This window comes from Manis javanica, chromosome 13 (genome assembly GCF_040802235.1).
Source record: "Manis javanica isolate MJ-LG chromosome 13, MJ_LKY, whole genome shotgun sequence".
Taxonomy (NCBI): Eukaryota; Metazoa; Chordata; class Mammalia; order Pholidota; family Manidae; genus Manis; species Manis javanica.
In genome coordinates this window covers 61,349,989-61,369,397 of record NC_133168.1, presented here as the reverse complement: position 1 = coordinate 61,369,397, position 19,409 = coordinate 61,349,989, and the positions used below count along the sequence as shown (strand labels likewise).

At 40.7% G+C, this 19,409-nt stretch overlaps 1 protein-coding gene and 1 long non-coding RNA gene across 7 annotated transcripts in view; one reads left to right on the top strand and one right to left on the bottom strand.

Annotated features, from left to right (window-relative positions):
- The window catches only part of LOC118973086 (uncharacterized), a 41,751-nt gene extending 38,192 nt beyond the window's left edge, over window positions 1–3,559 (top strand). Inside the window, exon 2 of the long non-coding RNA XR_012124293.1 lies at window positions 2,370–3,559. This is a non-coding gene — a long non-coding RNA (uncharacterized lncRNA). The remainder of the gene's footprint in view (window positions 1–2,369) is intronic.
- The window catches only part of PHACTR2 (phosphatase and actin regulator 2), a 252,289-nt gene that overhangs the window by 213,033 nt on the left and 19,847 nt on the right, over window positions 1–19,409 (bottom strand). The gene's annotated exons all lie outside the window — the stretch shown is intronic.

Here is a 19,409-nt window from a genome sequence, read left to right as displayed (position 1 = left end):
CGGAAGTGTCAGCACCCAGCTCACAGTTTTACCTTTGCTGCAAGTCCTCTCATCATGCCGTGCCATTTCAGTGTTTATGTGGGTGACCTAACCAACATCTTAGCCCCCCCCCCCAGTTATTTGAACTTCTGACCTTCAGTGACCTTTGTCTTCACCTTCTGACAGCCACCACCCCCCCCCCCCGGGGCACCTTTCCTGCCACATCAATGGCACCACCTTTAATACATTTGAATGCCATCATGTTCCTCTTAGACCACAATCTCCTTATTTCCAATTCTCTTACTCAGTTCCCTCTTTGGTATTTTCAGACCTGTGATTACTCCTTTCTACCCATCTAACACTTCCAGTCATATCTTTCCTTCCTGTCCAGTTGACACCCTAGAGTCCATACGTCACCATTCCCAACTCACCTGCCTTGCCCTACTGCCCTTCAGCTGCCCGATCAGAAGAACCAAACTCTGTGATGCCAGCAGTCTGCCTTTTTCACATCTTCCCCCGAGCTTCTGGGAAAATCCACATAATCCATGCAGATTGTGCAAATTCTGTACTGGGTTGCTTTAAACTGCTTAGCAATTCTTAAAATCTCCATAGTTAATTCTCTCTTCCCTGATGCACAACAATAATTTCAAACCTTCTCCAGGAAACAGTGACTCCCTCCATAGCCCTTAACTAAAGAATTGTCCTCCTGCCTCACAGAAAAAATGGACGCCATCAGGGAAGAACACCTTTAGCTTTCGTGCCACCAAATTTCAACCTGACCTCAGTGCAGCAGTAGGCAGCTTTTTCAGGTGGTCCTTAATGGTCCCCACTTCCTTGTGTCCACACTCCTGGCCAATCTCCTCCCTTTGAGTGTTGGCAAGACCAAGCGACTCCCTTCTAATGGACAGAGTCCAGCGAAAGTGATGAGACATCACTTCTGAGATTAGGGGACACAGAAACTATGACTTCCATCTTGCTTGCTCTCTCTCGCCTCTTTCTGGCTCACTCCGCTACATTGTGCCCTGCCCTATGGAGAGACCCGGCTGGCAAGAAACTGAGGGGGCGACTGGAGGACTGCCAGTGAGGAACTAAGGTCCTCAGTGCAACATCTCACAAACAAGGAATCCTCCCAACAACCTTGTTAGTGGACTTAGACATGGCTCCTTCCCAAGGTGAATGTGGAGACAGTCACAGCCCTAGTCCCTATCTGGACGGCAATCTGAGAGGTTCTGAGCCAGGAGACCTAGCTAAAGTATGTCGAACTCCTGACCCACAGAAGTAATACATGTAACATTATAAGCAGCTACATTTTGGGGTAATTTGTTATTCAGCAATAGGCTATGAGCACTCACACACCCACTCATCCTTCCTACCATTCCTCTTGCCGCAGTGGAAAAGGAACTTCTCTAGTCAACAGCAGATTCCACTACCTGGGGCGCAGGTCCTTTCCCTCCCGTCCTCCCAGGCCTTACTGCGTCCCCTACAAACAAGCTCCCCCTCTGAGATCTTGCCTGACATGTGGGCTCACCATGCTTTCTCACTACACTTGTTCACATGTCCCTTTCCTTGTCCTTCTTCACCCTGAGAGTGAAGGGGTAAAGCCAGGAGCCAAGCTAATCAATTTATTGTTTGATCCTCAGTTCCCACCATCATCCTTGACACTGAAGGCCCTGGATAATACTATGGTGACTGATACACTTACCATGGTGAGCATCTCACAATGTATATAATTGTCAAATTACCACGTGTATATCCAATGCTAATATTAAAAAAATATATATGGCTAGTGAACATATCATGAATGGATCTTAAAAAAATTTTTGGAGATAGTCTAATAAAATTTCTTGGATGTTAATTAGTATTACCATATCCCCTGATTCAAATCTTACATGTGAAAATCTACTTAAAAAACTATACACATAACAGAGTAATTTGCTGAAATTTATATTTTTCTGGGTTTTTATTGATGTTTTCTACTAATGACTTATTACCCCCACCAGTGAAAATGCTTTCCTGCCTTCAGCCAAGATCTCCCTTAGCCAATAAGTGATTTCTTTATGCAAAAAATTTTAAAGGGTGCCTTTTCCTCCTGGCAGCTTGCCACCTGGCAAGCTGTTTACAGGCTCGATTTCAGGCCACATACTCCCCTGTGGTCAATGCTCCTGTGCAATGAACGATCTCACATCCTTACTTCGTTAGCCTGCTCAGCCCTTCCCACAGAGAAAGCCTAGGGCCAGGGATTTGCTGTCTTACGTTTCAGGCTCCCTCGCCTCCCTGAGAAAAGTCAAGAGCCAACAAGAGTTGAACTAAAGTAGGTCATCCAAGGGGGAGGATGATATTGCATTGAAAAGGGGGAATAGGTAAATCTGACTCTGATTTCCCTGCCCTAGACAGTGAGGCCAGCAGGCCTGGGGGCGTCTCTAGCAGCCACAGGGCCCTGCATGGGACTGCAATGGTCAGTGAAGGACCAACAGTGATGGAGACCAAAAAGGACAGAGAAGGAGGCTTCTCCAATCGTGCTCGCACTGCTGCTGGTTCAACCCACAGGAGGAGGGCGGCTGGCAAGCAGACTGATCCTGGAGTTCTCATCAGTGCTGGCAAATCAAGGAGGGATGGGGTTACTTGGGTTGATTTAGAAAGACAAAGGCCTTACCCGCACAGTACATTATAACATTGCATCTCTATCCACATTTCCCTTGCCATACCTCCCATGTATCCTTTGTTTCTAGTTGCGCTCCTTAAACCTTTGCTGAGATTCTGATTATTTCATAATTTAAGCCACTTAAGTAGGTGCTTCATGGTCTCCCTGACTCTCTCCTTTTCCCCCATCTATTACATGATTGCCAGATGAATCTCCTTTAAACATAATTTTCAGGATGTCACTCTGATACCCAAACATTTTTAGCTGTTCCTTCCTCACAGCAGTTCCAGGCCTTGGACATTAGGGTCTCAATGTACCCCTTTGGCTTCATCTCCTATTCCCCTGCCCTGGGATTCCAGCCAAACTGAAAAAGTCACCTGGTGCTTTCTCATCTCAATGCCTCTGCCCATCTCATTTCTTCTGCTTGGGTTTTTTTCCACACCTTCCTTTTTAAAAAATCAAAATCTTAGACAAAGTTTAACACAGGATGGATTAACACATTCACATGAAACTGTTCCCTTCTCCCAAAGCCTTTCCCAATTCCTATGACTACTCCTATAGCCCCTTTCTCATCTTTTATATTGCTTAGCATCCTGATTTAATTCCTATTTTATGTAAATTTTATTTTAAAATGCCGATGCCCTTGACTGAGTACCCAGGGGCAGGAACCAGGGAACCAGACAAAATGATCCATGTTGCCTAACACAGGTTTTGCACACAAACAGAAAACAGATTAATTCTTCCTTTTACCAGAAGATCAACCAAAACCAAATTCTTGGTGGACTTAAAATACGACTTTCAAAATCAAAAGTTATTTTTAAATTCCGTTCAACTTCTCAAAAAAAAAAAGTTCACCTAACTATAAAGTATAATCACAGACTCTGAAATGGGCATCTCATCAAAATTAAAGGAAATAAATATGTAATTTTTGATGCAGAAGTGTTTTGGTTTTTGTATTTGTGTGTGAGGTACAGTGTTTTAAGCAGTGTATACCTCCCATATAAGCTGCGTCATAGAAAATTTGGTCCTATTCAAGAATTTCAGGTTATTGACTTTAAAAAGAACAAGTATTACCTCTTTCAAATTACATTCTAAAACTGAAAAGCTAAATAAACCTTTCACTTGAAGCTGTTTAAGTAGTAATGAATGCTATTCTAAATATAAACAAACTTAAAGTCTGCTAAACATTTTGTTTTCTGGTATTTTTAAACAGTTCCTTTCTGAATGAATGCAATTCAGCAAATTTCCTTTTTCAGAAATAGAAAACTATACCCTGTGACTTGTAAAATATGTAATCCAAAAAATGGGGGAGAAGAGAGACCTTCCAAAGTCCTGTCATGAGAACCGACTGCCATGGGGCAGCATCTTGCACCAGTCAGCCTGGGGCATTGTATGATTCAAAGGTAACTAAAAGAATCTGGTCTGGATCACAAATCCCATCACAGAAAAGAGAAATCGAATGTGAAGACACCAAAATTGGAGAGGCCAGTGAACATAAAGAAAAAAACCCTATGGATATATAGATCATAACATCTACATTAGCTCTGTTGGACATCAATCTAAAAGAGATTCAATTTAGCCCAGGGCATTGACCTTCTCAGACATATATCATTCCAGAAATGTGATTATGCCTTATGAGCTGAAAACAGCAACTCTTAATAAGTTTCTAAACACTTTACAAACAATTGTCACAGACTGGACACAGGCTGATTTTTCTAAATTGGAAACAAATATCCACTTAGGAAACTTACTGTACTTAACAATCAATTGTATTTTGAAAACAATTCACCCCAAGAGGACTGGATTTTCATTTAACAAAACAGTCCAATAATGGTTTTAATAGATTGGAAGGTAAGTAAACATTAAGTAGCTAAAAACAAAAAGTAATTCATCTAATATTGCTTCTCAAGGACTAGTAGTTTGCAAGAGAAGAAAATTCGAACAACACATTTATAGGTACATTTGTCTTTCCAGTGCAAATACCAAGGCTCTTGAGTCCGGCAGTACATTTGTTTATCAGTAGAACCACTACTCCACCTAGTGCCCAAACTTCAAACAGCAGCTAAGGAGAGATTTTTCTACAGGCCCATATCTTTGAATACCATTTCATAAACTAGTGCTTTGAATAGCTTACTGAAAAAAAAATATAAAGGACAGATTGTTTATATGTAAACAACTCAAAACTGTAACATTTTCCAGTGTGTTAAGAAATTAAGATCTGATGCCTATAGAAGGTCAAACAAACTATACAAAGCAATTTTTAAAACACAGGTAAAGATAGGAATAAGTTAGCCAACTTAAGAGGTTTTGTAAAAGAAAAAACTAAGATATCTCATTGTACTGTAGCTATAAACCATGACATTCATAGTCTACATAAACAACATGGGGGAATATAATTGGCAAATATAAAGTCAAACATAAAAAATATGAAAATATATAGTTATTTGCAAAATTTTATTTATTTGCAAAATGCAAAAATTAATTTATTGGTTGGAAATGGTTTCAGAGTTGTTGATTATTTATCTGCCTAATTTTAGCTCTTAATTATCTTCCAAATGGATATTTTGTTGTAATTAACTAGCCAAGTGAATATTGATAAATCTGACAGTCATGTCTAACCACTCAGCATAAAGAAAAATCTGGCTAACTGTCACAGGTCCCTGTTAAGAAATGTTAAAATTACATTTGGGAAAGGAATGTGTTTATTTTTTAGCAACATTCTATTAGTAAACAAAATAACCGGTAGAAGGCCAGCTATTAGAACTGCAATGAAATATCTGTAGGAAAAAGTACATCCTATTTGGAATTCTTTTCAGTGGGGTTCTGGATTGGTTAGAAGTCATTTACATCAAATTTCTAATGCAAGCAACCCTAGGAGCTCCTGCTTTCTAAATGTCATCAAAAAAACATAAAAGTATTTTTTGAAATTTTAAATATATCCCCAAGAATCATTTTATAAGTATTTGTAAAAAGATATAACCTAATGAAAATGTAAGTCATCATAAAGAGAAATTTCAAGTAAACTCAATCTCTTTCCTGAGGTGGAAAGACAGATATGTAACTATACTTTAAAAAATCCAACTGAATTCTATAGGAGATAGTATGTTGAGATATATAAAACCCAATTATGGAGCTAAAAGAGGACCCTTTAAACACGAATGTTTAAGGTAGTGTGGAGGACAGACCCTACAGTGACCCACAATGATTCCCCACCTCCTGATGTCCACGCCTTCGTGTTCCCCTACCGTGGAGTACAAATGGAACGCATAACTTGTTTTTTAGCCAGTAGGCTATGGTAAAGTGAATGGATGTCACTCTGTGGTTGTTCCATTATATAAGACTATGTTTGGCAGACTAGAACAAGAGATTTTCCTTCCTGGCTTAAGGAGGCCCACTGTGTGTAGCCTTTAATCAACAGCCAGCAAAAAACTGGGGCCCTCAGTCATTCTGTCCCAGGACAAGAATTCTGCCAACAAGCCAAATGAGCTTAGAAGCAGACTTTGCCCCAGTCAAGCTCCAGAAGAGAACATAGCCCAGCTGACACCTTCATTGCTGCCTGGTGTGACCCTGAGCAGAGAACACAGTTGAGTTGTGCCCAGGTTTCTGATGCATGGATACTTATTTAGGTGCTGTTTATGGTAATTTGTTATTCAGCAATAGAAAACTAATACAGGTAGTATGTTAAATACAATTCATAAATTCCACAATCATTGAGAACTAGATGTAGGCCTGAGCTTGGCATAGAGTAGATCCTCAGAGATAGCAAAATAGAAATGCAATGTCCTGCATAAAGATCAGAAAGCCAGGTAAGAGTTTAACGCATAGTGCCAAGGATATCATAATCTATTTAAGGAAGAATGGACATGTGTCATTTTCACAGTTGGGCAGGCTGCCCCGGTTTTAACAAATATGACTGTAGGGGTCAGAGTATACCATCTAGGGGCTCCCACTGAATACAGAACTTCTCTTCCATCAGCCTCAATGAAAGTCTCCATGCATCTCAACAACCTAAGTAGTATCAAGCACACACCCTTCAGCCAAGCTACACATCCAAAATCTGACGGGCCGAAGCCCATCAGTGCCCAGCCCAACAGCAAAAAGCATGCCATTCCCTCTAAACCATGTGGTTGAGAATGTCACAGGGGTGGTTTTCCCCAAGGAAAATCTGAGAGTAATTGGTAGAAGTCAAGGGAAATCAATGAAGGTGTTCCCCAACAAATGTTGGTCATAGGGCCCTACTAATTCTGAGTGTGAAGATCACAGATGTAATATGTAATGAAACACAAGATATAAGGAAATCACACTCATACCCGAGTAAAGAGTACATGAGAACACTCTGTACTAGTTTCTCAACAGTTTTGTAAGGATAAGATTATTTCAAATTAGAGAGTTAAAAACATTCCATTTCTCATTCCAGGTTACCATATGATGAAGACTGAACTTTAATAGATAAAATAAATCAGGTTATTAAAATGTGATCATATGAAATAGATTTTGAGAAGTAAAATTTGTGAATTTCAAAAGAAAAACCCACCACGTATTAGTTTTTGAATCTGAAATCAATCTCTGTAAGAAACACACACACACTCTAGTTAGAAAAGAAGTGTATGACTGGGATACATTTGATGGAAGCCTTTAGATCCCTTAGTTTTAGGCCAAGAAACTTTCCAGTCCACCTCAGTGTTGAACTGTATATATTTCCTGAATTGACTAGAAAATTGACACCAGTGTCAGAGAAACAGAGATATCAGGAATTCAGCAAAGAGCAGAGGTGTCTGGATGAAATATGAGGACAGAGGAATTTAGGTCAATGAGGAGCTAAACTGCAGAAGAGGAATGTCAGAGAAAACCTATATGAGGGAGAAAAGAATTTTTTAAAAACAACAAAGTCTAATATCAAGGAAATGTCTAAAAGATATTGACTCTGCGGTTAGGTGCAAAAAAAGAAATAGAGAACCAAGAAAGAGCAAGCAGATCTTTGGCTTCCCATTTTTTTATACCATATGTAACAATGCAGAACATGCTTTTTGTAATCTGACATGTTGGTGGACCCATGTTTCATAATTAATCAGGTAATGTAGATGGTAGGAAAATATCTAATATCTTCTACATAAACATCTTCCACAATTCAAATAGTAATTTTCAAAAAGTATGAATAGAATGTTAAAAATGTAACATTGAAACAATACTGAAATGAGGGCTTCTAGGAGAAATGGCTGATTACAGGCTGGAGGCAGAATACACAAGATGAACTGGGAATGTCCTCCAGTGCTAGCAAACAAGGATGTGCTTTGAAAAACTGATGGGGCGAATCAAAAGGATACAGGCGCCAACTTGAATGTGCTTTCAGTAGCACAGTGTGCAACAGTTTGGGCAAAAAAATAAGTAATAATAGGAATGAATTATTAACACATAGAATAAAATACATATCCATGAGTCCATACTGATACAAATAAATAATTGAATGAATAATAAAGAGCTCAGAAGAGACAGCTCTTCCTTACAGTGGAATTCCAATAAATGTAGAAGGGATGATAGAAATAGAAAATCATGAGACAGGCACCAAATAATAACTGTTGCAGGCAAGAATTACTGACGGCCTTTAGTGGGATAATTGGCTAGATTTGATAAAGAACTATAGATTAGTTAGTATTTTTATCAGTGTTCATTTCCTGCTTTCAGTAACTATACTATGGTTTTGTAAGAGGTTACCATTTGGGGAAGCAGCGTGATGGGTAGATGAGAATTCTCCACACTAGTTTCGCAATTGTTTTGTAAGACTAACATTATTTTAAATTAGAAAGTCTTTGAAGTTTTATGAAAAAAATACGGACATAATTTGCCTCCCCAGGTCTCAGGGTCATTATGAGAAATGGCAATCACCAGGTTCAGAGTAATCTCTTGGATTAGGAAAACTGGGCGATCATCCTCCACCTGAATTTTAGAGGAAGGGCAGGAGGACAAGGGAGCGCTTTGGGAGCTGAGCAGAGACTCAGGAAGACAACCGTACAGTAAGGCTGACTGCCAGCTGCTAGGAGTACTTGAAATGGCATTTGCTCAGTGAGCACAGAGGTCCCACTACCAGAACCAAGGGGCTAACCGCTCTGCTTTGCACGCCTCCCTCTCTCCGGCCACCGTTTTCCGTTATAAAGATCCCTTAAGCTGTTGCTCATTGATGGCTCTCCATAACAATGTGTAGGTCTCAGGGAGGAGTGCCAAGGGGAGGGGGAGACCTAGTAGAGCAAAGAGGGCTCTGACACCCCCAGCGTGAGAGTCAGTCACCTCCTCAGGAACAGCTCTGGCAGCCGCACCGAAAACGCACAAAGATGCCAATCAACAGAAAGCTTCTGATGGAACATCTTCTTGGCTACCTTTGAAATGCAACATATGATGTTCGCACACAAGAACAATGTTTATTGTCCATGTCACCGATAAATATGTCACTCCTCATCTCGTATTTTAATATCCAAAAAATATCATTATTTTAATAATGAGAGTAGTCAAAGAACCACACTGGAAGGTATGACCATTTGTGGTTAGGGCTCAGGGGGTGGAGAAAAGAAAGAAGAGGTAGGGGTGTGTGTGTGTGTGTGTGTGTGTGTGTGTGTGTGTGTCTACACTTGTGACTTCAGTCAGACCAGCAGCAACTCTTCTGAATATAAGCACAACACATTGTCCTTAAAATATCAACTATGCTCACATTTTAAATTCTCAAATGTCATTATACCACAAATGCTACTTTTGTCAAGTCTGATTTGAGCCTAATACACTTACTGTAAACCAAACCTCTTAAGAACAAAGAAGAATGAGAAAAACATTGCAACTGACCTCAAAGGATTGGACTGTTTAAGTTCCTGGATAAAAACTTATTTAATTGTATCCACTTATTCAAAAACATTTATTAAATCTAATGCTAAACACCAGATGTCAAAAATAGAAGTCTCTCTGGTAGAAATCTTTAACAGACATTCCATCAAATAATTTCTCATGCAGTGTTTTCTAACTCTGCAGTTGAATACCACCTCTTTGATTTTTGCCATATCTGCATGTAGTTTATACTTTCATCTATTGGATATTTCTCTTTAAATCATTTCATTTTCCCCAAAGTTATTTTAAAAGGAATATTTATGTAACTACTATGAATGGAAAATGAGAATCACTTGCCATAAATAAAGGGAAATTATAAATGTAAATAAATATTTTAAATGCAAGGAAGTCTATCTATGGCCCACATAAAATTATCTCACATACTGCTAGTGGTATTTATGCAACAGTTTGGAAAATATATTGATATAATCTAAAGAATGTAGATATGTCAAAATTTCAAGGATTTACTACCTGCAAACAGGAAAGACTTAGTAATCAAAGAACAGTTGGAGACAATTTTAGAGACGGACTGCGCAAGAGTCAGGATATTGTGCCACAGTAACAACAACAACAACAAAAATCCCCCAATCTCATTGGCTTGCCACAGCCAAAATTTATTTCTTAATCATACAAAGTTCACTATGGGGCCAGATAAGTCTCCTGGAAAGCTGTCCTCCCTGGTAACTCCAGCTTGAGGCCAATAGAAGCTTTACCCTCAGGTAGCTGCAATTTCCTGAATGTGTGGCCTCCCAGTTGATGATAGGAGGAATGAAAGCCTGGAGAATTACGCATGAGCTTGCACTGCCTCAGCCTGTGTGGGACACATCTTTTTCTCCCAGCCCACTAGCTGGAGTTAATCATGCAGCCCTGCCCAGCTGCAAGGGAGGCAAGCAAGTGCAACCGCTTCTCATGGATGCGAGTGGCACTAGCAGTCTACCAAATATGGGTTGGGAAGAATAAGAGACCAGTCCAGAGGAAAACAATCTCCAGAGAGAAGTATATCTGGGAACAGGAAGAGAGAAAACAGTCAAGGGAATAGACTTCAATGGATAAGAGGTGTTTCCAAACCACATCTACAGCTCCGATTAATAAAATCCAAAATGTGCATATTCATCTGTTATATACACAAATGCTGTAATCATCTCTTCAATGACAAGAGAAATGTAAATAATCACCATATTTGCATGCATAATTCTCCTCTGCTTATACCTAAATTGGGGTCAATGCAGATCTACTGGACTCCTACAATGTGCAAGGAACATGCTAAGCTCTAAGCATATTCATTCGGAAATATAAAAATAAAAGGGTGTATGTAGAATATTTCATGAGCCTTCATGAAACTATTGGATTCTTGGTGCCATTTACAAAGAAACCAGAGTTAACAATTCTTCCAGTATTGATTGCATTCTGGACTTAACACTGCAGCTGTGCTTCAGCAAGTCTCCACTGCATATATATACAGGGGGAGGAACAAGGAAAAAAGTACATCCCCCACAAAGTACAGTTCAACAACTGCGTACTGGGCTGCAGCTCTAAGCGGACACCCCACCTCAGCCTGAACAAGAGCCTTCTCTCTCTTTAACTTCAGTCCCTGGTTTCAAGCTCAATTTGGATCGACAATGAGTGACAGTTTCTACGATCTCACTGCATCTAAATGTAGATATTAACACATTATTTCTGAAGAGTAATCTAGAGTTTACAAAAGCCGTGTAACTTCATTATTTCATTTCATCTCTGTAATAATCATGTGAAAAAATAAATAATTAATAGAGGAGAAAAATCAGAGACATTAGGGGACAGGCCTTTGACCATTTTTCCCCTTAGCAGCAAAGGCAGGCTTGGGACACAGTTCTCCCCACTTCAAATGCTCATTTCATGAGCTGCTAGATTCATCTTTCTACCAAGAAGCACTTCCTTGCATTATTGCTGCTAAAAAATTAAGGTATGGGGAAATAAGTAATAACAGAAAAGCAGCACTTATGATGTAGTGAATGAAAAAAGAGTAAAATTGTATATGTGACCACGTGAAAAGATGCACAGCAACTATGACCACATCCTCTCCATGGCACTGAGACAGAGCGGGAACTGCTGAAACCGTCCTGAATTAAGGTTGGATGTGTGGTGCTTCATCTCTCTGCCTCTCTCCCCCAGAGCATACCTTAAACCTCAGTGCTCCTGAGGGACACGCTGACAGGTCAACAGCCTGACATGCAAACCGCAAAGAGGGAAGTTCACCACTCAACTCAGTGATTGGTATCTAACAAGGTACAGGTGGACCGACTCAGAGAAGGCTCTCCCCGAAGCAAATGGGTGCTTGAAAATAGAGGAAAAAGCCCCTGGGGAGAAAATGCTGAGGAGTTTGAGATGTCTATTAGACATTTTTCCCGCCAGGGAAACACTGAGTAAACAATGGGTATATTCATTTCCTATTTCTGCTACAGCAAATTACTACACATTAAGTCACTGAAAACAACACAGATGTATTATTCTGCAACCTTGGAGTTTCAGAAGTCCTGAAATCAAGTGTGGGCAGGACTCTAGGGAAGGATCTAGGGGAGAATCTGTTTCGTTACCTTTTCCAGCTTCTAGAAGCACCTGCAGCCCCTTCTTCCATCTTCAGAGTGCACCTTTGCCCTATCGTCACATCCTTTCCTCTGACCTGTCTGCCCACCTCATATAAGGATGCTTATGATTACATGATCCTTAAATTAATCACACCTGCAAAGTTATTTGAGTCTGGAGTTCTGGTAAGAGATCCAGACTGAAATAAATCTCTGGCATTTAAAGCTCTTATGGGAACTGAGTGGTCCCCTTAACTTAGGACGGGGTGGAACTGGACACTGGATCCAGGGGTTGAAAAGCTGTCATCGTGTCCTTTCATTCTCTCCCTCTTCCCCCCTGTTCCCCTCTCCCACCCTGCCCCAGGCCCACTCTCTCAGCTCCGGGTTCCTGCGATGGGCTCATTCTCTCACACAGCAGCAGGATCACATAGGGTTGCCAGTAACTACATGTTTAAATCATCTTAGTGAGAAACCCCAGAGAAACAAGACAACTTCTCTGCTTTGGGGTCCACACATAAAATCCCACAAGGCTCTGAAAAGGGTTTGATGAAGTCGCAAGGCTAGTTGGAAGGGGCCTTGGGTGTCACCGCTGTGGACAGTGACTGTGGGTCCCAAGAGAGCCCAGTGGAGTGGGGGGAGGAGGCAGCTGCCCAGAGTAGAGGCAGACGGGTTATTTCTAGGAAGGAGGAAGGGATGCTGGTGAAACAAAACTACAGCTACACTAAAAATACTTCAGATTTTATTAAGCTTTTTTAAAAGAAAAAGTTACACACAACCAAAAGTAGGATAGATAGTCTAACATTCCCCCCTGCCCACCACCTGTTCTTCAACAGTTACTCACTCCATCCGACTTGTTTCTTCTCTGTGCCTCTCCTCCACCTCCCTGACCTCAGAATATTCTAGTAAATTCCGGACATCATATCACTTTTCTTATAAATATTTCAGGATGTAACACTAAAGAATAAGGACTCTTAAAAAACAAAACCACAATAACATTATTACACTAAAAAAAAGTAACAGTAATACCATTAACTATTCAGTCAGTGTTCAATTTTCCCAAATGTCTCATAAACGATGGTTTGAGTCAAGATCCAAATAAGGTTGATCCATCCCATTTGGTTCAGAATTTCTTTTGGAAACATCCCTGTAGGTCATTTGTCTAAAGCCATTAGCACGCACTCAAGTAAGTCTGTGTTCCTCGTGATCTATGCAGTGTGCTCACTATTCTGCCTCCACCTGATCAGTTGCCTTTCTCTTGACACCATAGCACTTTCACTTCTTTAACTCATTACCTCTAAGCACCCACGGGGCTTTAGTGCTGCAAGTCTACGGAGTCATTCTGAAAGAGGCAGATGTGGTTTTGGTAAGTTTAGCTTTTGAAAACCTCCAAGGATCTACATATGCAGCATTATTGCCAAGCTTCCCCTCCTCCAATTTCCTCCTATTTGGAATTGAAAACAAGATATTTCCTCAGACTTAATATGTCCAAAGTCAACTCCTGATCTTCACCCCAAACCTGCACAGCCACAGCCTTCTCCCTTTCAATAGAGGGCGACTCCATCCTTCTACGGCTGAGGGCCAACATTTCAAAGGCATCCCAGACTCCTCCACGTGCCACCACAGCTCTGCAGACAGTCATGCTGATGTATCCAGATGGGACCCTTTCTCAGCTGTACGGTCGTCCCCCTTATTCATGGTTCCACTTTCTGTGGTTTCAGTTATTCTCAGTCATCCAAGACCAGCCACAGTCTGGGAGATGTTACTTCCTCTGACATATCATCAGAAGATCAATAGAACCTAAAGCTACATCACAACACCTAATTTTGAGACTATGTTGAGAGAGAGGACACATTCACATAACTTTTATTTCAGTATATTGTTATAATTGTTCTACTGGAGTATTAGTTATTGTTGCTAATCTCTTACTGTGACTAATTTATAAATCAAACTTTATCATACATGTGTATAAAAAACGTAGTATACACAGTATATAGGGTTTGGTACTACCTGAAGTTTCAGACATGTACTGGGGTCTTTGAACATATTCCTGTGGATAAGCGGGACTCCTGTACTCTCACCAGCCTATTCTGAGTCACCATCCTGTGCTGTGTAAAATGCAGGCTATTTCCATCCCTGTGTCCCTCCAGTCTATTGTCTACACAGCAGCAGAGTGAATCCTTTAAAAATCTAAATCAGGTCACACCACTCCTCTGTTGAGAACCCTAAACAGGCTCCCTATTCTACCCAGAGTGAGAGGCATGGGCCCTTCCCTCCTGCCATGCTTCCCAGCTTGCCCTGCAGCAACCACACTGGCCTGGAGGCAGAAGGGCATGCTCCCGCCCTACCCTGAAACCTCTAAACCTCCCTTGCCTGGAATGCTCTTCCCCTAGTATCCTCTAAGTCCCTGCTCTAAGACTCTGTCCATTAGCATTGTCTCCATAAAGCTTACCCTGACCTCCTAACACAGCCACCCGCCCCCATGCACCTCTTCCTTTGGCATTCTTGAGTGTCCTTTTCTGCTTACTTTTCCCTTTTTCTGTAGCATTTACCACTTGCTAACATATTATATAATGTACTGTATATAATGTTTATTCCTCATTCTCTGTCTTTCCCTACTAGAACATAAACTTCATGAGGGCAGAGAATTTGGTCTTGATTTTTGGTTCACGGTTATAGTTCAAGTGCCTAGAACAATGCTTGGCATATAATAGGTGCTCATGAAATACAAAGGGACTACATGAAAGAACATCTGAAAGTTGATTTCAGTTCCATTCTAGCCACCTACACCTAGAGAACTCCTCACAAACATCGACTGACTTGAGTTGTCATTCTTCCTAAAAGGTTCTGTTGATGGTGGCTGACGTCAGACCAACCTCCTTTGGAGAAAAGGGAGCATCTCTTCTTGTGATCACTATTCACACACCTAGACAAAAACACCAGTCGATGCATTTACCATTATACTCCCCACATATACGGGCTTTCATCTGCTGGGGTTGCAGTTGGTATTTTTAGGGCCTGTTACTGTTTGTGACTTTGCCATTTAGGTTCTGATGCCAAAGCCTCTGCTCTGATGAGCACCACTTCTGAGAACTGCCCTCTAATCAGTGGCATTTACCAGGCCCCTTCTCTGGGCATTGTGCCCTGACCTGATCCACAGCACGGCCGCAGGCCTTGTCATCAGCGCTGAGGTCCTTCCTCATGTCCCATACAGCTTAGCTCTTGTTCTCTAGCTCTTTCATGGGGGGAAATTTTAAATAGGCTTCACCCTCTAAGAAGTTCCCGTGTATGTGCATGAGAGTTAAAAATACAAAACCCAAGCAAAAGATGTATTTGACATAACAGAGGAAAAAAAATACATAAATTTACTAATCATCTTAGAACTGTTTCAGTCTTCACTCAAGGATTATTTAGCTATATAATATGAAAACATAGATTTAAAAACTAAAATTAACAAAGGAAGTCAATTTTCTAAAGCATCCAAATACTCCAAATTTGAGTTATCTCAGTTTACTTGCAAGAAAATTTCACAGAAGGAAGTAGTTTAATTTAGTATTGGGAAAAAGTAATTGCTGCCAATGATACTGGAGAAGAATAAGAATTTTATGCTGCTTTTGATGTGATCTCACTGACTTCCCCAAAAATAGTGTGCAGAGAAAGAACACAGGCTTTCTTCTCTTAATAAAGAGTCTGTAGTGAGTTACATCCCATTTAACTGGTCTACATACCTTTGAGCTACTCTGTATTTGTGCCATTGGAACATTTTATGGCTACATCTTTCATTTATTTATTCTCTACTCATTGTTTTTGTCTTAATTGAGATAAAAATACACATTAACATAAAATTTACCATTTTAACCATTTTTCCATGTACAATTCAGTAGCATTGAGTATATTCACCACTATTTCCAAAACTTCTCATCATCTTAAATAAAAACACTATAACTTCTTTTTTTCCTTTCTCCTCAGCCCCAGGCAACCTCTACCCTACTTTCTGCCTCTCTGAATTTGCCTATTCAAGGTATCTCATATAAGTGGAATCACAGAATATCTGTCCTTCTCTGTCTGGCTTATTTCACTTGGTGTAATGTTTTTGGGGTTCCTCCATGGTGTAGCAAGTATCAGAATTTTATTCCTTTTAATTGAGGAAGAATATCCCATTGTATGTATGTACCATATTTTGTTTATTCAGCTATTCACTGTCTTTTAGAAAAAAAATTGTGGATGACCTATTGTTAATGCTTTGGACATATTTCTAATTTTGTTATCTTTCATAACCATGTATTATGATGTGTAGAGGGGATATGCAAATTTCAAGACAAGATTATTACTCTTGAAAACTCAGTCTCACTGGAAAGAGTCAAGTAAACAGCTTATTCCCCACTGCGTGGAGGAACTGTGATGAGGCTATGACTGCAACAGAGAGAGGGAGTAATGCTAGCCCGAGATGATAATTAAGTTTTCAGTGAACAGTAGCATCTGGGCAGGGTTTTGTAGTCAAGCAGAAGGTCTACATCAGAGAAAGAAGAGACAGGAGGCTCTCAAAGCACAGGGAATGACACATGTCAAGACATGAGGAGAAGAGTGTGAGCATGTTTGGAGAACAGGGTGTAACTGACTGATCAGGATCTATACCATGGAAACATCAAAAGAAGAGAGAATATGCCCCTGAACCTAAACCAGTTATAGTCTTGATGGAGGTTAACATCAAAAGCGACCCGAATTTCCTCAGATGAGTTGAGCCAGGGGTGAGATCACATGAGTGGTAATAACCCAGCAGTACTGATCAGACCAGAGGACTATGCATCTCTTCTGCATGCTGGACGCAGCATGGCCACTAGGAGTCGAGCCTGTGTTAGCCTTACAGCTCCTCTCTCCAGGGAGCTGAGCCCTAAACCATCGGCCTGCTTGGTCCCCAGCACAAAATTTTTTCCTGAAAGTTCTCCAACAACTTCACCCATTCAGTTATTTGTTCAGCAAATATTAATTGAGCAACTATCTAGTTTTAGGCTCTGGAGATAGAGGTAAAAAGAAGATGGCGGGTCCTATTCTCATGAAGCTTGTTTTCTAGCCTGTGTGTGTGTGTGTGTGTGTGTGTATGTGTGTAAGGGAATATAAATGAAACTCAACAAGGTAATTTTATCAAGTGATTATATTTAATTATGAAGGGGGACAAAACACAGTAGCACTCAGGTGTGTGACTACTGCGTGTGTTAAATGGCTGGCCAGCCAGGGAAGATGGTTGGAACTGGCCTCAGCTGCCCAGCCAAGGTGTAGCCAGGCCTCCAGCAAGAATATTCTGAGATCAGAAACCCTATGTTCTTACCATTCACAGCATATGATCTTGTTTTGATTGCATATTTTTTGTCTTTTGACCAGAACCTCCACACAAACTATGAGTGGACTGAGAGCAACTCAACATTTCATTTGTATGAATAGCCTATAAATGTTACTTCATTTGCATGAATTGCCTATAAATGTCACTTTCTCAGAATGACAGAATTAATCTCAGAACAGAGTAATGAAATAAATTCCTTGTAAACAGTAGCTAGTATTGAAAAAAGACATGCTACATACTAATAACATTTCATGCCAAATTAGATTAAAAAATCTTTTTTTCCCCACATTCATTTTTATCTCCATATGTAATAAACCCAGCAATATGTAAATAAGAGAAGGAAAATATTTTCATTAGCTATTGTCCTTAAGGATGATTCCTTTCTTCCTACCTGGTTTCTGTCTCATGTGAGGTCACCCAGTCTTTCTGGATGAGGCCCAGTTGTGAGGCTGTCAGCTTGGAGAAGCAGGGATTATAGCCTGTATAGTGTGTTGGCTGTCCAAGAACCTTCTGCTGGAGGTGTAGGGTCTGAAGGTTTGCACACCCACCAAGCGTAGAGAGTTAGTGAGCACCATATGGATACCCTGGGTGAACGCAGTGGAATGGGCTGTATTCTACTGACAAGCCACAGCATCCCTAAGGGCTAAGGCCGCTGTCACGTGGGTGAGAAACCTCTGCAGAGAGCAGAAGGCTCACCAGCAGCAAGTGCATCGCGCCAAGATTGGAAAGAGGTCAGTCCTGCCCCATCTCCTCTTCCTCCAATCTTTGCCTGTGTTTGAGGTATGCTGGGCCTGGGCCAGGCTGGCTGCCAGCTAAGAATAACTGGGCCCAATAATGATTAACCCAGTCTAGAGGCCTGGTTCAGGAGTCTGGCCAGATCATTGCTCAAAGCTCTGCTGAGTACCTGCCGATCCTAAGCTTGGAACTCCTATCAATTGTTGACATCACCCTCCTCCTACTTATTCCTGATGTATCTCTCAATCTCAGTCTCCCTCTCTCTCTCTCTCACACACACACACACATACACACACTCTCCTACCTTGCATTTTATATTTCAACCGTCCAGAGGTGTTTACTACTCACCATGGTCCACACACTCCCTCTCATTTGTGCACCCACATCATTCCCTGTGCCTGGAACTATCTCCTCCCCTCACCTGGTGAGCACCCACTTCACGCTTCATGGCTCAGCTCCGGTATCCATCACCTGCTCTGGGTGGCCTCTCTGGGTCCACTCCAGTCCAGGCCTGGTCTCCCCTCTATGGGAGCCCAGATTACACTCTGTTAAAACACAATGGAAATGAACTAGCCAGGTCTGTTTTTGCCACAGAAGTAAGCTCCTAAATACAGGAGCTAATGATGTTGTATTCATTTTTGTGCCTCTGGCACCTTCCACATATTAGATTCTCAATCAAGGTTGATCAGATGAATAAATGGGTAGGTGACAGAAAAGTAAGAGAGCTCGAAACAGTTGCCCAAAACTGGGTCGAATTTCTTGTCATTTTTAATTGGCTACTAGTCACATGGCTCATGGATGAATGAGTCTAATTTAAGATGTAGAATTGAACACTGGCTTCAGTTTCTACTCAATTGACTAGGTCAGTCAATTGGAAGTACAGGACTCTTTTTGTAAAGATACTTTTCCCTCAAAATTCCTCTTCATGAGTATAGTTATTTAATTAAGGAATTGATTTTTGTTTTTAAAACCCAATGAATTTTATTTTAATGAATAATATGTAATATTCCCTAAAAAATTTAACAAACATCAAGTGTTTATCTTCTTAAAACAATTCCCATATATACAAGAACTCTACATCTTGATAATGTTTTCATAACAACCTTAATAACCTCTATTCTCAACTTTTTTTTTGTATTGGAAAATAACTGGCAACCTTGCAACATGGCAAAGTGAGAGAAGGAAGAGAAAGAGCTGTCTTACATGCTCATGAATGAATTATATTCAATTCCTTTCTCCATTGTCTCTTCCTACTCCAGACCCAGGCAGGGTGAAGGCTGGCAATGGAGGG